Raw genomic sequence first — 20,303 nt, 5'->3', positions numbered from 1 at the left:
GAGGGTAGCTGGGTTTCCATAGCAACTTAGAGACTACGGCGGCCGAAGGAGCCAAACCGAGCCAGGCTTTTTGTGCGTGGTGCAAAGGATGCTGGGATGGGCTTGGAGGGCCCACAGTTATGGATGCGAGCTGCGAGGATTTTGCAGTGTCTCCTTTACCAGATGTTGGCTGGGCACGTTATCAATAGTTTTTAACGTGTTTACGTTACGGCTTCCAAAAATCTTAGTGAGTTTTCTCTGCGCCCTCTCTCTTAGCGCCGCCTTTCCATGCCCACCGTCCGTGACTGTCCCCCTATCTAGCTTACCTCCAAAGAAGCTCCGGAGAGGCCAGGCTAGGCAGAGTGAGAGTGCTTTTACATTTCTCTGACGCCGGTCTGCGATTGTCCCCAGCCCTGTCTAATTTGACTTTACCGGTTCGTCTTGGGCACAGACCTCTCTTTGAGGCTGCACAGCGCCACGGTACGGGAAAGAGTTCTGTTGCAATGAACTGCTTTCTGCTAGTTTAATCTTGGGGAGTTAATGATTCCTCGAGTTTCAGTGTCATTGTTTCTAAAGTTATGTTGGCAATACTTTTCACGTTTGCAGTGTGGTTTTAAGTGCTTGCCATGTGGAAAGCAAAGAGAAAATAGTGAATAGTAATAGATTTGACATGATTTTCATCTTTTGAATTTTCTTTAAAATCCCTGGAATGATTCTGGCTTTGAATATTGACAGGAGAGACTCGACAGGTGTCAGAGCACATTCAACATGAACATTGCTGGGTCTGTGCAACTTAGATCTTATCTGTACCCCTTTCTTGAGAGAACAACACCAATTTCAACCCACTGATCCCCATTAGGTAGGTTTTATTCTTACCACTAAGTATGTAAAAGATATTTTTACATAGATATTACCTCTCCTGTCCCATGAGGAAAAAAAAAGAAAATCTTTTAAAGATAACTAATTAAAAAGACAACTGTTCTCTTGAAAGGAACCTGAAAAGGCCAACTGACAATCCTCATGAAGCTTCTCCTCTATGTTTTTCTTTTCTTATCATTTAGTTAGATCAAAAAATGCAAGTAAATCAGATGGTACCCCCTTCCCTCTTTCATTTGGGTTAAAGCAATTTTGTATCTATTTTGATGTTTATTTATAACTAAAAACAAGTATGTGATAGTATTTTAATTTAAAAAGTTTTCTCCTTAATATTTTTATAATTTTTATTATTTGAGACACCCAAAATAGTGTTTCTTGAATTTGGTGGAAAATTCTTTTTCCTTAATGATAAATGTGGAACAATATAATTTCCAAAATGAGTTATTGAATAAATTAATATCATAAATAAAAAGCAACAGAAGTTTTAAGTGCATATAGGTATTTAGGATATGATAATATATTTAAAATAAATGGGAAAATGAGTAAGTGGTACAGGGATAATTGGTTAGCTGTATGAAAAAAGAATTGATCTGTATCTTACATCATACGTTGAAAGTAAAATTCAGATGAGACAAAAAAAGAATTGGAAGAAAATATAGGTGACTATAAGTATGCTGTAACAATGGAAGAACTTTCTAAGCACAATTTCAAATGTAGCAACCATAATGAAAGGCTTGAAAACTTTTACTACACTAAAAAATACTTCAGTATATAAAACAAAACAAAAGAGAAAGGTGAGGGGGTACAAAATAAACTGGGAGAAATATTTGTGACATTTATTTTGTATGAAAGGCTAACAGCCTTAATATTAAGAGAGCTCTCACCAGAAGAAAAGAAAAGAAAAATGGAATATGAACACAGGGAAACTGTGCTAGTCAGCTAGGCCTGCTGTAACAACATATCACAGACTAGGTGGCTTAGCAGAAATTTATTTTCTCACAATTCTGGAGACTAGAAGTCCAAGAATAAGACGTTGACAGTTTTAGTGTCTCCTGAGGCTTCTCCCTGATTTGCAGAAAGCCTTCTCACTGTGTCTTTCCATGGCCTTTCTTATGTAGGCAAGCTTCCCTGGCATTTCTTCCTCTTATAAGAGCACCTATCGATTAGAGCTCCATACTTGTAACCCAAATTAACCTTAATTTCTTCTGTAAAGGCCCTATCTCTAAGTACAGTCACGTGGGGGGGGGGGGTGGAGCAGTACTTCAAAATATGAATGAGAAGAGGGAGACACATAATTCATATAACACAAACCAATGAAACAGAAATACTAATAGTCTATAACATGAAGGAAAAATGAAAAATATTTATTTCCACCAGTAGTTAAAGAAATGCGAATTTAACTATAGTGAACTTTTTTTTTGGATCTATCATTTTGGCAAATAATAAAGCAGTGGAAATGAAGGTAGAATAGAAAAAAGAGTAATTTTGAGAGAAGAATGAAATTGTTCTTGGTGACAGAACTATATAATAAATAAGAGAGAAGGATAAGCCAAATCGGACTTTGAGGTTTTCAGCCAGGATAACTGAGAGACTAAATGAGGATGAGTTTATCTATTCATCTTATCATGACCCAGTTCTTCCTCAGAGTCAAGGCAAAGCTTCTAGCAACCATTCTGAATGAGATGACTCTCTACATAATTTGTTTGGATCTGGAATAGGCACCTCATTCAAGCTGTGACAGTTAGAGGTGTTTTTTGGCTTTGTTTGTTTTTGTTTTTAACCTGGGAATCTGTATTTACACCAAATTTCATTTATTAGTATTTTTTTTAATGTTTATTCATTTTTGACAGAGAGAGAGAGAGAGAGAGAGCACGAATAGGGGTGGGTCAGAGAGAGCAGGAGACACAGAAATCGAAGCAGGCTCCAGGCTCTGAGCTGTCAGCACAGAGCCTTGATGTGGGGCTCAAACCCACGAGCTGTGAGATCATGACCTGAGCTGAAGTCAGACGCTTAACCAACTGAGCCACCCAGGCACCCCTACACCAAATTTAAAAATTAAGTTTCCCAGATGGTGGGTCATGACGTACACTCATACATACATATAAAACTTTGACAGATGTAGATTGGCCATTTTCTACATACCATTTCTAGTAGAAAAGCAGAAAATGACAGTGTATAGAGAAACAGAGAGAAAATGAGAGAGAAAGAGATGAAATCATACATCCAGAGAGGAACAGAGAGGAGATGGAGGAAGAGTACAGATGCAATTCTAATCTCTGTTTCTAGAGTTTTCTTTAGGCCTGGTTTCATTCCTGCCCTGGAGTTCTAGAAAATATTCTTGTATCCTTGTCATAAAATCTCCCCCACTTTTTTTTTTTTTTACAGAAGTAGCTTGACTGAGTTTTCTGTTTTCTTAAAACTAAAAATATTAACTAATAATAATGGATAAGAGGAGAAGAATTCAAAGTTGACTTGTGTAGCTTTTAGCCTTAACTAATTTATTGAACTCCACACAAAGTGGATCATTAGGTAAAAGCCCAAAGCTTTACCCTTTGAGGAATTTTTGCTCTCCATTATCATTCAAGGACACACTGAGCAGTGCTGTCATGCAGTTGTTTTCCATTTCCCACTGGAGCTTTCTTTATCAAGCCAGTCTATCCATAAATCTATACATAAGGGCTCAAGCTTTTTCCTCCTCCTTTAGCTGTTCATACAAGAACCACCAATGTAACCATTGGCATGAGCTCATAATGGTCTTCTAGTGCAGCCTTGCTGTGTGGCATGGGAGTCTGGGATACCTATTCATGCAGCTTGTTTATGCCTTTTCATTTGTTATTGGATTTCTGCTGGGCTTCCTGCCTGTATGATATGGAGTGTCTGACGGGATCCTGCTTATGATGGCAGTTCTGAACACCTAAAAAACCAAATTGTCAGAGGAGAATGGAGCAATATATTCCAAATGCTGAGGGGCAAAAAAATAAATTAACCTAGAAGGGTGTGTTAAACTTTTCCTCAATAATGAAGGAAAATAGAGATATTTTCAGACATACAAAGACTTAAAGGAGTTTACTACCTATAGATTTCTCGCTAAAATATTATCATAGACTATGCCTCTGTGATATTACTAAGTCCAAAAGGAAAGCATGGCATGGAAGAAACAACAGTAATTACAGAAATTGGTAACATGTTGAAAAATTTAATTACTGGGGCACCTGGGTGGCTCAGTCGGTTAAGCGTCTGAGTTCGGCTCAGATCATGATCTGTGGTTCATGAGTTCGAGCCCTACGTCAGGCTCTGTGCTGACAGCTCAGAGCCTGGAGCCTGCTTTGGATTCTGTGTCACCCTCTCTCTCTGCCCCTCCCACACTAGTGCTCTCTGTCTTTCAAAAATAAATAAATGTTAAATTTTTTTTAATTTAATTAGTGAAAATAATTTCTTGTTTGTGTGAGGATGGTGAAACAAAAATTGAAACTAAAAAAATATTCTAGACATTATAACAAAAGAGGATGAGAGACGTTCCATTGCATTTGGTTAAAGCATCTTAAGGTCCTTGGCTTGTTCAAAAAGAGGCTGGAGATACTGAATTATATTGTACTTTGTTGTAATACTTTCTAGTTAATTACCTGTGGAAAATATATAAATAAGTGATGAGATCAAAGGAGGCAGAAAAGGCTCAAAGAGGTAGGAGGAAGATTAAAATAGCGCAATGTTGTGAACCAGAGGATATAAAACTTTCAAAAAAGGAAAGGTGATGAATAATGCCAAATGATACAGACCTATAAAAAAATTGAGGGTACAGATGTCTATTGAATATAATATTTAGAGGGTTATTAATGACCTTCAAAAAATTGATTCACTGGGAACTGGTTGACAAACTGTTAAAGGATGAGTGAGTGACTAGAAAAAGGAAAGTCAGAGAAGTATCTAATAGTATATGAAGGATTTTTTTTTCTTTTTAGAAAAAGTAATTGGATTCAGACTTTCCAGAAATGAAGATAATATCCTACCTTATCTTATAAATACCCCAGACACAGGAAATAGCTCTCCTCTCTTTTCTTATTATTTCCAGGTTTGTGGTTTGCTTCCTTACATGTTAAAGATGTTTATCTTCTGGTACCTTAAATGATACAGGTAGAACAGGATAGTGGGCATAGGGTAGGCTGTGTCCATGGGGACTTTGGCCAGTCAGGTTTATTTACTTTTCTCCTCTGCCTATCTTACACAGAGTTCCAGAGTCTAATAAATATAGCTTTATCTTGAAAGTTACAAATTAGTACAGAAAAAGTATTCCCAAGTACATCTCAACTCTCTAAGGGAAAATAAATGTGCAACATCCTCCCTACTATATCATCTTGTTGTTAGGCTGGGCGGTCCTATGTTTTGCTGTTGAATTGGAAACCACCTGACTCTGTATACACACTTGACTGACCTGTTGGACACTTCAGTTTGTAAGGTAAGCTTTTGGTTTAAATCTCCTCTCACTGCACTTAATTTTTCTTTAATCCATTTCACATCACTGGCCTTGGTTGATATTATCTGGCTTATTCTTGGAATTCACATGTTGGGCTGCATAATATAACCACGTAACATTTTGTTTACACAAAGCAGTGGATGCCTTAATGAAGGGAGAAGTACTATTTTATAAATAAAACTAATATAGTAATAGTAGCAATTACTAGTTGTAATTATATCTTAGCTGACTTATACTATTTTTATTCAAGACAATAAAACGATTTGATAGCTTGTTTGTAAATTTAAGCTGTGAAATTCTCACTTGGGTAATGACTGCTTCTTCTTGGTATTAATTCTCTTTGAAAACAGTGGATTAGAGATAGCTTTGCCAATAGATACTTTAAACTCCAAAAATTATTTAATTCCAAATTCTAGTTGTATCCAAGCCAATAGGACATTGTAGATATATAAATAACTTAGGGAGAAAATCTTTTTAAATTTCTTGAGTTTATGCAGATGCAATGGTCAATATCAATTTGTACTGCACATCAAGGGAAATTGTGATGAATAAGAGAGGGCTACTTACAGAAATTGTTTCTCTGCTCATGATACTTTATTAGATATTTTTAAAGAATTATTATAACACCTTGGTTAGATGGCCAATCACTAGAGATATAACTGGCCACAGTGAGGTGGATGCTAAATAAATTACCAAATTATCAGAAAAAAAAAAGATGATATCCAATAATTAGAAAAAGTAAAAGAGAAAAGACCGTAGGAAAGAAAACATGGAGTTTGGAAGCTAGAAGAAACATAGTCTCATTTTACAGATAAACAAACTAGAACAAAGCAGAAATTTTTAAAAGTTAAGTGCCCCAGTTTATGGGACAGAGACAGTCTAATGTTCTTTCCACTGTGCCCTGCTGCCTCCTAAGGAGGAATGATTATTTGCAGTACATAGAGGCCTATTGTTGCTGGCCACACTCTTTCTCAAAGCAAATGAACAAACAAAATTTGCTTCACCTCTAGCCTCCCTGGACTCCTATAAAACTCTATTCTTCTTGTTCTACTTCTTTCTCTCTGGCCACCTCTTTACTTCATGTTTCACTGATTTCTTTCCCCTGACAAACTCAGTCCTTAGCCTACTTCTTCTGTCTCTAAATTTGTAGCTACTTTCATGGATTCAACTTTCACCTCTACTGACTCAATTTTCTTATTTGTAAGATGAGAGAGCTGGAGTAGATTTATTTTAATATCAAAAGCAGGGTCAGGGCATCTGGGTGGTTCAGTCAGTTAAGTATCTGACTCTCGATTTCTGCTCAGGTTACCATGTCACAGATCAGATTGTGAGATTGAGCCATGCATAGGGCTTCATACTAACAGCACAGAGCCTGCTTGAGATTCTCTCTCTCTCCTCTCTCTGCCCCTCTCCACTCTCTCTGTCTTCAAAATAAATAAATAAACTTAAAAAAATAAAAAAATGAAAGCAGGGTCAATGACAATGCAAGATGATGGATATTATAAACATTTTATTTAAAAAACGGTGTTATCTGAACAGATACGTCACCAAAGAAGATATACAGATATTAAGTAAGTTAGCCACTTTGGAAGATAGTTGGGCAGTTTCTTACAAAAACTAAACATACTCTTACCCTCTGATCCAGCAATTGCACTCCTTGGTATTTACTCAAAAGAGTTAAAAACTTACGTTCACCAGAAGCCTGTATATGGATGTATATAACAGCTTTATTTCTAATTGCCAAAATTGGAAGCATTCAAGATGTTCATCAGTAGGTGAAAGAAAACTTGAACTGTGGTACCTCCAGAAAATGGAATATTATTCGATGCTAAGAGGAAATGAGCTATCAGGGCGCCTGGCTGGAATGTGGAATGTGAGGCTCTTGATCTCGGAGTTGCAGGTTTGAGTCCCATGCTGGGTATAGAGATTACTAAAAAATAAATCTTAAAAGAAAGAAGAAATGAGCTATCAAGCAATGAAAAGACATGGGGAAACCTTAAATGCATATTACTAAGTGAAAGAAGCCAATCTGAAAAGGCCACATACTGTATGATTTCAAATATACAATATTCTGGGGAAGGCAAAACTATGGAGACAGTTAAAGGATCAGTGGTAGTCAGGGGTTAGAAGGCAGGGACAGATGAATAGGTGAAGCACAGAGGAATTCTAAGGCAGTGAAACTATTTTGTATGATAGATGCAGGATAGATGCATGTTATCATACATTTGTCAAAACCCTAGAATATACAAAACCAAGAGTGAACCCCAATATAAACTGTGGACTTTGAGTGATTATGATGTGTCAATGTTGGTTCATCAATTGTAACAAAGGTGCCACAGGTATAGGGTATAGATAGTGGGGGAGGCAGTGTGTGTGTAGGCGGATGGGGGTGTATGGGAACTCTCTGTATTTGGTTTGACTTTTCTGTGAGCCTAAAACTACTCTAAAATATTTTTATTAATTAAAATTTTTTTAATGTTTATTTATTTTTGAAGGAGAGAGAGACAGAGCCTGAGCATGGGAGGGGCAGAAAGAGAGGGAGACACAGAATCCGAAGCAGGCTTCAGGCTCTGAGCTGTCAGCACAGAGCCCAGGGGGAGGCTTGAACTCACGAGCTGTGGGATCATGACCTGAGCAGAAGTCCGGAGGCTTAACCAACTGAGCCACCTAGGCCCCCTTATTTATTAATTAAATTTTTTAAAATTTGTTTTTCAGATATATAAATAACTTAGGGAGAAAATCTTATTTAACTTCTTGAGTTTATGCAGATGAAATGGTCGAGTTTATACTGCACATCAGGTGAAATTATAATGAATAAGACAGGGCTACTTACAGAAATTGTTTCTCTGTTCGTGATACTTTATTAGGTATTTTTAAAGAATTATTGTAACATTGTGTTTTAAAAAGACAAAACTATTTAAAGTGACTTGCATTATCAACCTATGTGAGCTGTGAAACTTACCTCTTTTGATACTTTGTTGCTTTATTTTTTAAATGAAGTGTGTGTGTGTGTTTTAGAAAATATCATTAAACCCCACTACTACAGTTCTACTTACAGAACTGTCTGTATTTAGGAAAATGCCTTGATAAACTTCTGTGAGTGTGGAAGGTGAGGCCTTGAGAGTGTAGTCTAGAAGGAGACTGCAGTACAAAGAGAGAACCAAGCAGTTCTGCATAAAGAAGTGAACACAGATGTGGGAGGAGGAATGTCAGGAAGAAAGACAAGGAAGGGTGGAGTTGGAGAAAAGGCCATACAATATAGATAGGAGGCTTGATCCTCTGGAGAAAGATATAAAATTCCCTGGTGGCTTTGTGGCCAAGAACTTTAAAAACCATAGATATCTAATTTACAATATTTAGTTGTTAACCTTTCAACAGTATAGCATATCAGAGCACTGCATTATCTGTGTGGTTTGGGGGAAGTCAAGGAAAGCAGCTCTGTTTAGAACAAAGAAGCAGGCATATGCAAGACCTCTGCAAGACATGTGTGAGATCAAGAGTTCAGTACAAGTGGGAGCCACAGTTGACCATAAGAATGAAAGTACACAGGATTAAGGGCAATGGAATTTCTCACAGGAGCCTTTCTCAAAGAGAGAATGGGGTTCAGGCTGACAGATCAGATGACTGGATTTCCAGAACAATTTTGGGGATTATTGAAGGTGGGTAGAACAGTGCTTGACACATAGTGGTTAAGACTTAAGTAAGCACTTGACTTCCAATTGTCTTGTATAGTCCTACATCCGTTTTGGAGCTGGGACAGCCTTGGCTTTGAGGAATATTCCTGAGTAAGGTAGGGAAGCTCTGATAGAACAAAATTAGCTTACGTGGTACCTGACAGAGTGTGGAGGAAAACTGCTTTTCTGAAAATACCACTCACCCAGCTAAAATAAAGGACAGTACCTGTTAGAGGAATGGGTTTAACTCAAGTCATGTCTCTGAGGATGGAGTTAAGGCATATGATTTTTTTTTTTTACAGACTTGTAGAAAACATGCTTAAGTAACATTAAGCTTAGAAAATATATATTGTGAGAACAGTAAAAAATTGTCCCAAGGAGGCTTAAGTTAGATAAATAACATTCTGAGAATGACAAAACTGAACAAGAAAACAAACTGTATTCTCTCAGAAACACGTTCATAAAATTCAATAGGATCAGAAATGCTGACTAAAAAGATATGGAAGTGCTCCTGAGATGCAGTGAATAAAAAAATAGAGGGGGGGGGGGGGAAGAGCAAATGACTGCCATCACTGGATCTGTTCTTTTTCACTACCATAGTGATCATCCTTCTAAACAGCTTTCCTGTAGGCTTCCAGACTTTCCCACCAGAACCAACTGCATAATTCCATGGCCACTTAGAAGAAATGTAATCATTTCCATCAGCAATTTAGAGCCTAAGGTGGTCTTTTCATATCAAATCAGATTTTAAGTCTGTGAAATTCAAGACTTTTTATGAGCTGTTCCAGCACTTTTTACCAAACTGATTTTTGGTGTGCCTTGATTTCTGTCTGGTTTATAGCCAAATTTGCTTAATGATTTTTGCATATATGTAACAATTTTATATGCACTTCGTTGCCGGCTCACTAGCCATTTGCCTATGAAGAAAGTACTCCACTGTCATCTTAATCACTTCATGTTCTGTGCTTTCCCTAAATGTAATTGATTTCTGTTTGTCCAGAAATATCAGGGAATAAAATAATCCTGAATGTTTGAACAATGTGGCTGAGTTAACATACCTAGTCTACATGAATTATCAATCTTGAATGAGTTATTTTATAATAGAATTCTTAGTGATAAGATTAAACATGATAAAGTCTTTCTTTGATAATTCAGAAGAAACTTTAGAATCTTGGAGTGGCCTAGGCTCACCAATACAAGCAAGAATTGTTATTCAGTCGTTCTGCAAAGTAAATCTGATTATTAAGGTGTTCTGGGTGTTTTTGGATTCTGGATAAATAGTAGATTATTCTAGCCTTCAAAACATAAGTATCCTTTGGTTTTCTCATATTAATCCTCTTAGACTGTAATCATTTATGGAATATCCTGGGAACTTATGTATTTGACTATGGCATTTTGGTAATGAAATGCCCACCTCATCAGCTCTGTGTATTTTGTTTGTTGAAGATTTTCCTGAAGTCATGCAGACATATTCTTTAGCGATACGGAGTGAGAGTTTGATTGCCTAAATAGATTTTCCCAAACTTGCCCTTTTGTAATGGCAGGAGAAGATAAATAGTTCAGTGCCCTAACATCTTCTGACCATTTGCTAAATCTTTCCATTGCAATAAGTATACTGAGATGGTGGCAATTTCTGTGAGTTCTGCAGTGTTACCTAGAAAGAGCATGGGCTGTGGGGGCATACAGACCTGTGGTTGAATGTCATTTTCTAGGTCTGTGGCCTTAGGGATTTACTTTATAATGTTTCTTTATTTTGATGTGGTGAGGAGGAGAGCACAAGCTGGGGAGGGGCAGAAGAGGGGAACAGAGGATCTGAAGCCAGCTCTGCACTGACAGGCTGACAGCAGTGATCCTAATGTGGGGTTCAAACTCCAACTGTGAGATTATGACCTGAGCCAAAGTTGGATGCTCAACTGACTAAGCCACCCAGTTGTCCCTACTTTAATGTTTCTAAGACTCAGTTTCCTATTCTGAAAAATAGAGATAATATTTTATATTATTAAAATAATGTAGAATATTATTCTACGTAGAATATAGAATATAGAGATAAGACCTATTGCAAAGACTGCTAATGTTTGCAATATCCATGTTCTTGTATTCTTGGGCACAATTAAACTCTGTATTTTCAGCCCTTCTTGCAGATTAGTCTGTCCATAGTTGAGTTCTGGCAATGGAATGCTGGTGGAAATAAAATGCCAGGAAATAAACTTCCTGGTTTGGCCCATAAAAATCCCCCAGGTGGCCTCATCTCTCATTTTCTCCATCTGCTGGCTGACTGGAGACAACTATAGAGACCTGTTAGACATGAGCTACAAGACATAAGAAGCTTGGAGCAGAGTCTGCTGACACTCTTACCACCCCCATTAGATGTAAGGAAGAAGTAACATGTATTTTGGTAAGCCACTGAAATTTGGAGGATGTTTGTTTCAGCAGTTAGCCTACCTGACTAACACAACTCTAGGATTGATATAAAGACTGCAGGAGGAATCTTGGTAAAGCATCTAACATAAATTGAATGTTCAGTACATGACAGTTATCTTTACCATTATCCTTTACATGTACAAGCATGTGAGCATTCAGGCACTGCAAGTACCAGAGATTTCCCCAAGTGACCAGACTGACAGGATCTGAATTGACAGGACTGACCTCTTGCTGCTCTCTTATACTTATACCCACTGTTAATTCACAAATTCCTTGGAAGTATGGATGCTTAATTCGTTTAGTTATATATTTTTTTTATTGAGGTGTATTTGACATATTATATTAGTTTTAGGTGTGCAATGCAAAAACAGTCACCACAATATGTAAAGTTAACATTCAGTTATAGATTTTGACATCATATATTTAATCCTGTTATTGACCGGCTAGTTTTATTCTGTATCATTGTAACATTTGATACCCCTAACTTAGATCATATGTTTTATACCTATAAATGTGTACCATTTAGGATCCAGGAGAGAGAGACTAGACCAGTGCTGTTCAATAGAAACATAATGTGAGCCATGTGCATACTTTAAAATTTTTAGTAGTTACATTAAAAAGCGTCTAAAAAAACCCAGGTGAAATTAATATTAATAAGTTATTATTTAACCTGGTTTATCCAAAATATATTTTAAACATGTAATCAGTATTATTTGCATTCTTTTTTTCATGATGATTCTTTGAAAATCAATGTATATTTTATACTGGTAGCACATTTTGCTTTAGGCTGGCCTAAGTCCAGTGTTCAATAGCCACATTTGTATAGTGTCTACCATATTGGACAGTTCAGAAATGTACAAAGCAGAAAAAACCTTTCAGCTTTTGAAAAAAATCTTTGTAGATGGAGGATAGCATTATCTTATTGTTCTCAGAAAATAGACATGGCAAGGCAAACATTCACATCACCAGGTTCAGGAGATGAACACTTTACTTATGATGTGTTATTTATCTGAGGTACAAGTCTGGAAACTTCTTTGTAACTCCACCTTCTGTAGTACTTTGTATTTAGAAGGTTCTTATTGAGAGTCATCAATGAGGATGATCAATGTTCATAAAATTATGTATTCAAAATTTATAAATTTATACAAATATTTATAATTCTTATAAGAAAATGAATATTTTTGGTTCATATGCTAAGGGAAGCATGCAAAAGTCTGAAATACAATGGCCCCAAGTTCTTAAGATCATAATAAAAAGTTTTTCTTAAAGAAAAATTAATTACTCCTGGCCTTTTCAAAATAAATTTAAGTTCTTTGTGTAAAATACAGAATTTAGAAATCCATTGCTGCGTATTGAAATGCACATCTATCCTTGTTTCAATGAAAGCATAGAAATAAGTCACTTCTTAATGTATAAAATGAAAAACAGAGTTTAGTTCAAAGACATTGGATTTACCATAGTAAACAATGCTTGAATAGTATGGTTATTTTAAAAATGATAGTCACTCCCAGGAGAGAAATAATTTGTTGGAAGTTTGAAAGAAAATGGATTACTCAAGATGTCATTTCATGAAAAAGAAATAATGTCTTTGATATTCAATGTACCAAAAAAGAATTTAATGTCCTTGCTAAAAAAGCTGGAGGTATATTTAATGGTTAGAAAAGATAGGGTTTTATGAAAAAAAATAAATTACCTTGTTTTTTTCTTGCGTGACAGAAAGGAGATTAGATATATGAGGCAAATCAGGGGGAATTCAGGGGAAAAGTTGCATATACAAATCAGATGATATAAGGAAAAATTAATAAAGGTAAATACAGCTTGTTAAATGATAATGGACACAAGTCATGTTTAACATAACTGCATTAAACAAAAAACTATAGTCATGTACATTTAATCCCAGTATTTATTTATCCTATAAACATAACTGCATATTAAAATTAGAGTGCACCGTTGGTGGGAATGTAAATTGGTACAGCCATTATGAAATTTTCTCAAAAAATTAAAAATAGAACTACCATTTGATACAGCAATCCCACTGCTCCACTGTCATTGCTCCACTCCACCTATTCTCCACCACACTACAGAGGACTGAACACTAATCTTGCTCTTAATGTAAATGGCATGGCTTCACAGTCACAAATTAGGAATAGAAGACTGGCCCAACTTTTATTGCTGGTATAAGAGAGATGAGCTTTAGATTAACTATTCAAAAGCAAAGACATCGTTTTTAGGAGATGTTCCCTGACCTTTAACTTGCTATACCTATCAATTTATTTAGCAATTGACTCATTAGGTGGTTTATAATACATAAACAATTTGTAATGTTTTATTCTTAGAAGACTTAACAAGAAATCATATTGATTAAAATTAAATGTTTTAACTCAACATGGATGGACCTAGGGGGTATTATGCTAAATGACATAAGTCAGAGAAAGACAAATACCATATGATTTCACTTATTTGTGGAATCTAAAAAGCAAAAGAAACAGCAGAAACAGACCCACAAATACAGAGAACAAACTGGTGGTTGCCAGAGGGGCGGGGGGTGGGGTGGGGTGGAGGGATGGCCAAAATGGATGAAAGGGAGTGGAAGATACAGACTTCCCATTATGGAATGAATAAATCACAGATATAAAAGGCACAGCATAGGGAATATAGTTAATGGCATTGTAATAGCATTGTATGGTGACAAGATTGTAGCTATACTTGTGGTGAGCATAGCACCATGTTTAAACTTATGGAATCACTATGTTGTACACCTGAAACTAGCATAACATTGTGTCAACTATACTTCAATGTAAAAAAAAATGTATCTGAGACCTTAAAAAATTAAATATTTTATTTTATTTTATTTTATTTATTTTTATTTTTTTTTCAATATATGAAATTTATTGTCAAATTGGTTTCCATACAACACCCAGTGCTCATCCCAAAAGGTGCCCTCCTCAATACCCATCACTCACCCTCCCCTCACTCCCACCCCCCATCAACCCTCAGTTTGTTCTCAGTTTTTAACAGTCTCTTGTGCTTTGGCTCTCTCCCACTCTAACCTCTTTTTTTTTTTTTTCTTCCCCTCCCCCATGGGTTTCTGTGAAGTTTCTCAGGATCCACATAAGAGTGAAACCATATGGTATCTGTCTTTCTCTGTATGGCTTATTTCACTTAGCATAACACTCTCCAGTTCCATCCACGTTGCTACAAAAGGCCCGAAAAACAAATAATCCAGTGAAGAAATGGGCAGAAAACATGAATAGACACTTCTCTAAAGAAGACATCCAGATGGCCAACAGACACATGAAAAGATGCTCAATGTCGCTCCTCATCAGGGAAATACAAATCAAAACCACAATCAGATATCACCTCACGCCAGTCAGAGTGGCCAAAATGAACAAATCAGGAGACTATAGATGCTGGAGAGGATGTGGAGAAACGGGAACCCTCTTGTACTGTTGGTGGGAATGCAAATTGGTGCAGCCACTCTGGAAAACAGTGTGGAGGTTCCTCAAAAAATTAAAAATAGACCTACCCTATGACCCAGCAATAGCACTGCTAGGAATTTACCCAAGGGATACAGAAGTACTGATGCATAGGGGCACTTGTACCCCAATGTTTATAGCAGCACTCTCAACAATAGCCAAATTATGGAAAGAGCCTAAATGTCCATCAACTGATGAATGGATAAAGCAATTGTGGTTTATATACACAATGGAGTACTGTGTGGCAATGAGAAGGAATGAAATATGGCCCTTTGTAGCAACATGGATGGAACTGGAGAGTGTTATGCTAAGTGAAAAATTAAGTGTTTTATAGGGGTACCTGGGTGGCCTAGTCAGTTGAGTCTCTGACTTCAGCTCAGGTCATGATCTTGAGGTTTGTGAGTTCCAGCTCCGCATCAGGCTCTGCGCTCATAGCTCAGAGACTGGAGCCTGCTTTGGAATCTGTCTCTCTCTCGCACGTTCCCCGCTCATGCTCTCTCTCTCTCTCTCTCAAAAATAAATAAACATTAAAAAATTAAAATATCCTATAGTTGTTATGATATTTTAAAGGCCAAAGTGGGGATTAGGTGATATAATGCCTGATTGTATTTATTGCAGCCTTGCTTTTATATCTTAGAATTGTTTGCTTTTAAAATTGGCATACAATCTCTCTCTCTTTCTCTTTCTCTCTCTCTTTCTCTCTGTCTATGTGTGTGTGAAGGGGCTAGGAAAACAAGGCCTTAGGTAAGAAAGTTAGAAAAAATGTTTTTTTGTTAAGTAAAATTAGACCTTAAGCACTACAGCTATAGGTCATGTTGGATAAAATTATCTTGCCTTTTAGGCAGATACATAATACTTAAAAACATTAACCTGTATATTATAGAAAGTATTGGGAAGCTTGAGTGAGTGAATGCATGCAAGTTTTGGGCACAGGACAAGTGATGAATGAATGGTGACTGCTTTGTTATTTTTTGTCTCCATACAGTGCTTAGGGTGTTTACAAACTGTTAATCCTTTGAAATAATGTGAAAACCCACAGTTTCCAATCCAATAGTTTAGAAAGCCCAGAATCTCAGTCCATTAAAATGGATTAGGACTTTGAGATCATTTTTGTTTTTCCCTTAAAAGGGAGTTGAAATATTGAAAGGATCTTCCAAGTCAAGCCTCCCCGGAAACCCCTTTTGTTACCACACGCACTGGTGAACATTGCTCAGTTTCATGGCAGGGGCATGGTGCGAAGGATTTCCTTACTCTGTTTGTAGCTGCATTCATCCTGGTTAGGGATTCCCTGTAGGGGGTAAAATTCGGGGCTTCTAGATGTCTAATTGTGACTTGAGGCTATATGACTTGGAGTTTTGCCACCTCCTTCCCCTGCACACTTTATGGGCTGTTGGTAATTGGTTGTGGAGTACAGAACTTCTCCCTGTAATTGCATGGCATAAACCAAGTATTTTAGCTTCTCTATTACCCGTGGGGGCAGCCTCTCAGTGATTAGGAAGCTTCAACCAGGAGTATCTAAAACATGCAACCGTATTGACTAGAGTTTAGACCAGTGATTTTCAAACTTCAGGGTGCATCAGAATCATCTGGCGGGCTTATTGGAACATAATTGTTGGTGCTTGTCCCATGAATTTCTAATTCATTAGCTCTGGATGGGGCCTGAAAATTTGCTTTTCTAACAGTTTCCCAGGATATAATGCTGCTGGTCCGTATACCTCAAAATATTTCCATAACTGCTTTTGCTAAAATAGCATTTAAAAATTTAAATTGTAGAAAAAAATTTAAATTGAGTCCTCTCTTCATAGGAAATTTGCCACTCAGGAATTGTTTTATCAACCAATATCATATCAGATATAGATATATTTTGTTGGCAGACAGAACTGTATAAAAGTTATTGATTGGGACTTATATTGAATTTGCTCTCAAACCAAAGTATATAGTAATGGCATTCATTTGTGTGCTAACTGCTTTTTTATTTTGTAATTATAAAAGTTAAACAGAAGTGCATTTGGGTGAAATACAAAGGAAAAATTAGATTTAACAATTTTATTTTGTTTAATTAAATTTAATTAATTTATTTTAAATTTCCCTGCCTTTTATTTATTAAAAAAAAATTTTTAATGTTTGTTTATTTATTTATTTATTTATTTATTTATAATATATGAAATTTATTGTCAAATTGGTTTCCATACAACACCCAGTGCTCATCCCAAAAGGTGCCCTCCTCAATACCCATCACCCACCCACCCCTCCCTCCCACCCCCCATCAACCCTCAGTTTGTTCTCAGTTTTTTTTTTTTTTTTAATTTTTTTTCAACGTTTTTTATTTATTTTTGGGACAGAGAGAGACAGAGCATGAACGGGAGAGGGGCAGAGAGAGAGGGAGACACAGAATCGGAAGCAAGCTCCAGGCTCCGAGCCATCAGCCCAGAGCCTGACGCGGGGCTCGAACTCACGGACCGCGAGATCGTGACCTGGCTGAAGTCGGACGCTTAACCGACTGCGCCACCCAGGCGCCCCTGTTCTCAGTTTTTAACAGTCTCTTATGCTTTGGCTCTCTCCCACTCTAACGTCTTTTTTTTTTTTTTTTTCTTCCCCTCCCCCATGGGTTTCTGTGAAGTTTCTCAGGATCCACATAAGAGTGAAACCATATGGTATCTGTCTTTCTCTGTATGGCTTATTTCACTTAGCATCACACTCTCCAGTTCCATCCACGTTGCTACAAAAGGCCATATTTCATTCTTTCTCATTGCCATGTAGTATTCCATTGTGTATATAAACCACTCTGGAATGTTTATTTATTTTTGAGAGAGAGAGACAGAGTGTGAGTGGGGGAGGAGCAGAGAGAGAGGGAGACACAGAATCTGAAGCAGGCTCCAGGCTCTGAGCTGTCAGCACAGAGCCTGATGCGGGGCTTGAACTCACAAACCGTGAGATCATGACCTGAGCTGAAGTCAGACACCGTAGATTTAACAATTTTAAACAGAATTTCTTTCTTTTATTCAATGATTGAAACTCTTTATTTGAAAGCATTTTTCAACTTTATTGAAGAATTATTGACAAAAATTATATTTAGGTTTTATGATTTTTAAAATGTGTACAATGTGATGATTTAATATACATATACATTGTGAAATGATGGCCACAAACAGTTAGTTAATTTAATTTAATTTGTTTAATTTGTTGAAATTAGTTTGAAACAAGTTTTCAAGAAGTATACTGCAGTTTTACTTTTGGGGAACATATTTTTATGGAAATCAAAATAGATTATGATGTAATGTGAAAGGACTATATAGTAACATTGCTGAAACTTACATTCTTTGCTAAACACTGATGAATGAGACTTTTAAGCATATTTACTCCTAAAAGATGTATGTAAAGGGATATTAATTACTGACATGTATTAATTGTTGATTACAGCCAGGCATTGTGCCAGATGCTTTCCATACATTAGCTCCTTTGATCCTCACACAACTATATGAAATAGATGTTAAAGATGATAACATCTTTAACCAAGGCTCAGAAAAGTTAAGTAACATCCCATAGTCACATATCTATGTAGGATTTGAGAAGAGCTCACTCTCAAGTTTAAGCTTTTAATCAGTATCCTATAGAGATTTTGGTTCAGGACAAAATTGAGAAGTCACAGATGTGAGCCCTCTGTATTGTCATCTCTAAGGAACCTCTGTTCCTTTAGAGAAATCTCCTGTACTCTTCAAGTATGTAGTTTTTTTCCTGATTTCTAGTCATTTATCTCTATCAAGAAAGTTCATATTTCATTTGCATGTGAGAACACTCACTAATGTGTTAACTCTGGTCTTTTAATTTTGTCTTCTCTGTTAGTTAAAGGCTCTGTTTCCTATTGAAGAAATTTTATGCACTATCAAGCCCAAAACCTTTTTCCAAACAAGTAAAAATTCTTATCTCTGAAATCATGTTATTCCTGAGGTTATGTCTAAAAGCTGACCTGCTTGTGTTAGGATTCTTTGGAGCCTGGGAGAAAAACTGGGATTCTTGGGGCTTGTTCTGTTCCCTCTTCTGGCTCTGCTCCTCCTCTGGCTCAAGCTCCATGGACTTGGCGAAATCACTTACCCTACTTACATCTCAGATTCCTCATTTACCTTTTATACTATGCATGTTTAGCCTTCAGATTTTGATACCTCTATAGCATGATCTTCTCTCTGAGCACAGTATTTAAAAATCAAAGGGGACAGCGCTTCCAGGTGTCAGACTTATTTTTAAAAAGCCAAGAAATGGTGTTGAGAACTAGCGTTATATTTCATGCATCTTATGCATGCCTCTAATTTACCTTAGAGCCTAACTCACCGTGTTTATTTCCTATTGTAGGGAGGTAGTTTTGGTAAGAACTATTCTGTTCTGTTCTGGCTTTTGCCTTTTTTGTTACCAAGCATTCTATAAACACTACTCTTGAAATGCTTGATCTGACCCAAGTTGACAAGTGCTTATTTTCCTTCCTGAAGCAAAAGCCCATTAGCACTTCAAAAGGTTTTAAACCATAAGATTCCCATTACTCCAAATATTCTCTCCAATTTAGATTGACAGTTTTCCCACTCCATCAAACACTTGGTAAAAGAGCATGTTCATCTGTGTCTTCAGAAAAGTGTAAAAGTATAAAACAGTATGTGTATGTGTGTGTATATATATATATATATATATATATATATATATATATATATATTCCCAGAGGAACAAAAGATGAGGAAGGCTATATTATATGTCATGTTCTTTTAGTAATCATTTTATTTATGAATTCAGCACTTATCTGGGACCCAGAATGTGTGAAACACTGATGCTGTGAGACTCAGACCATCTTTTATAACATTTGAATATATAAGCTTTTTTAACCTTGACTTTCTTGGTAGCTATACAGATACTTTCATGTGGATAAAAAATGAAAACTTTGTTAAAATAGTTTGAGGTAATATTCCATAGCCTGTTCTATACTTCTATGTGTACAAAGTTGAGAAGAGCCTTTTATTTTCCCTAGATGGGGACATGAGGATGTTACATCACAGTCCACATCTATTGAGCATTTGTTGCTTGTGCTGTACCAAATGTTGAATGGATACTATCTCATTTAATCCTCTCAAACAGCCCTCAGGCATAACCATTAAAATTTTTTTTAATGTTTATATTTGAGAGAGAGAGAGAGAGAGAGAGAGAGAGAGAGACAGAGTGTGAGAGGGGGAGGGGCAGAGAGGGAGGGAAACACAGAATCTAAAGCAGGCTCCAGGCTCTGAACTGTCAGCACAGAGCCTGATGTGGGGCTTGAACTCACAGAATGCGAAGTCATGACCTGAGCCGAAGTCAGATGCTTAACCAACTGAGCAACCCAGGTGCTCCATTATAATCTCAGTTTTCTAGTTTTGAAAACTGAAGCATAGA

At 36.7% G+C, this 20,303-nt stretch overlaps 1 long non-coding RNA gene across 3 annotated transcripts in view; it reads left to right on the top strand.

The window, feature by feature from the left end:
* The first annotated feature begins 15 nt into the window (after positions 1-15).
* LOC132667304 (uncharacterized) overlaps positions 16-20,303 on the top strand; it is a 171,112-nt gene continuing 150,824 nt past the window's right edge. For all 3 annotated transcript variants that reach the window (XR_014137704.1, XR_014137705.1, XR_014137706.1), the window contains exons 1-2: positions 16-459; positions 5,218-5,308. This is a non-coding gene — a long non-coding RNA (uncharacterized LOC132667304). The remainder of the gene's footprint in view (positions 460-5,217; positions 5,309-20,303) is intronic.

The sequence above is a fragment of the Panthera onca genome, chromosome B2, assembly GCF_046562875.1.
Source record: "Panthera onca isolate mPanOnc1 chromosome B2, mPanOnc1 haplotype 2, whole genome shotgun sequence".
In the NCBI taxonomy this organism is placed as follows: domain Eukaryota; kingdom Metazoa; phylum Chordata; class Mammalia; order Carnivora; family Felidae; genus Panthera; species Panthera onca.
Note: the sequence above shows the minus strand (reverse complement) of the source record. Positions and strands in the feature narration are given on the sequence as shown.